This window comes from Oratosquilla oratoria, chromosome 27 (assembly GCF_046742065.1).
Source record: "Oratosquilla oratoria isolate Oo_2021 chromosome 27, ASM4674206v1, whole genome shotgun sequence".
Taxonomy (NCBI): domain Eukaryota; kingdom Metazoa; phylum Arthropoda; class Malacostraca; order Stomatopoda; family Squillidae; genus Oratosquilla; species Oratosquilla oratoria.
The window spans coordinates 47,971,990-47,973,914 of NC_134803.1; the positions used below are offsets into that span (position 1 = coordinate 47,971,990).

The following is a 1,925-nucleotide window of genomic DNA, read 5'->3' on the forward strand; positions in this document are numbered from 1 at the left end:
CTTGCACTAGTTCACATTAGTCCTATGCCCAGTACACTATACTACAGATAGGAAGGCACTGTGGGAGGTACTGCAGATATATGGGATAGGAGGAAAGCTGTTAAGAGCAGTCAAGAGTTTTTATGAGAGTAGTAGAGCTTGTGTTAGGATTAGAAATGGAGAGAGTGAATGGTTTGAGGTAAAGGTGGGACTTCGTCAGGGATGTGTTATGTTACCCTGGCTGTTCAATCTTTACATGGATGGGGTGGTGCGAGACGTGAATGCAAGGGTAGTGGGTCAGGGGTTGGAGATGATTAAAGAAAATGGAGAAAAGTGGAAGGTGAGCCAGTTGTTGTGTGCTGACGACACTGCGCTTGTAGCAGGATCAGAGAAGGGATTGAGGAAGTTAGTGACAGTGTTTGAGAAGGTGTGTGAAAGAAGGAAGCTGAAGATAAATGTGGGTAAAAGTAAGGTGATGAGATGTACAAGGGGAGAGAGTGACAGCAGGCTGGAGGTGAGCATTAAGGGTGAAAGACTGGAGGAAGTGTATAGTTTTAGATATTTGGGTGCGAATGTGGCAGGAAAGGGAGGAGTGGGGGTGGAGGTAGAATGTAGATTGAGAGAAGCGAGTAAATGCCTTGGTGGATTGAAAAGTGTAATGAAAAATAGACATCTGGGAATGGATGCTAAGAGGAGGTTATATGAAGGTGTGATTGTACCAACAGCATTGTACGGGGCAGAAACATGGAACATGAGAGAGGAAGAGAGAAGGAGTTTGAATGTGTTTGAGATGAAATGTCTGAGAAGTATGGTAGGGGTTACTAGGCTGGATAGAGTAAGAAATGAGGAGGTGAGGAGGAGAACATGGGTGGAAAGGGAACTGGGAGATAGGGTGGATGAAAGGATATTAGGATGGTTTAGACATGGAAAGAATGAGTGAAGAAAGATTAGTAAAAGAAGTATGAAAGGCAGAGGTGGAAGGAGTAAATATGAGGGGGCATCCTAGGATGAGATGGATGGATGGGGTGAAAGGGGCATTACAAAAGAGAGGAATGTCTGTGGAGGATGGACGGGAGAGGACAGAAGATAGGGGTGAATGGAGAGGGGTTGTGTATAGATGATGCTATGATGCATGAGGGGGAGTGGGTGGGGGATGGGGGGTGAGGAAGTATGTATGAAAAAAAAATTGACGCAGCCCGAAGGGATTTCTCCCCGTCTTCTCCTTTTCTGCATGAGGGGACAGAGAGGGGGGGTCGCCGAATTTATGAAGTGGTCTTGCTGTGGATGTGCTGTCTTGTGACACTGCTTCTGACCCAGGGCAGTGGACAGGATGCAGGGATGATCCGTCATCCAGGAGGTGCCAAGATAAGAGGGAGGGAGGGGAGTGGAATATGTAGGAAATGGAATGGGTGGGAGTGGTTTCTGTGCCTTTTTCTTTGTGGGTACCCCCTATGCAGGGGGAAAAAGCCTTTGGTATACTGTATGTATGTATGTGATTGTAAGCATAAATATCTCCCCCTCCAACTTGTATACCATCTGCAAAGCAAGGTAACTAGATATGAATGAGAGAAATCTACCTGTCATTTACATCTTGCACTTTCATTTCTTCCTGTTATAAACTATGAAAAGAATTGCATGACACTTCATTCCTAGGTATACCCCCTTTCACAGAACACATGACTCGGTGCTTTTACAGTTTTACCCAGAAATTATCTTCTTTTTTGCCAAAAATGTAGCTTTGAAGATGAGTAGTTTCACAGTCCATCTTCCAGAACCACCACATGCAGGTACTCAATATTGCCCCCAACATGCAGGGAATATGTGGGGATTATTCTTATTGACCCTCCAGCCCCAGGGCAAGAATAATTTATCAGTTATATAGCATTCCTTTAATTTCAGTCATTCCACGAAATATCTGAATAATAATCTTTTATTTATATTCACAG

At 44.4% G+C, this 1,925-nt stretch overlaps 1 protein-coding gene across 3 annotated transcripts in view; it reads left to right on the top strand.

Annotated features, from left to right (window-relative positions):
* The window catches only part of LOC143040031 (TBC domain-containing protein kinase-like protein), a 48,527-nt gene that overhangs the window by 39,067 nt on the left and 7,535 nt on the right, over positions 1 to 1,925 (top strand). The gene's annotated exons all lie outside the window — the stretch shown is intronic.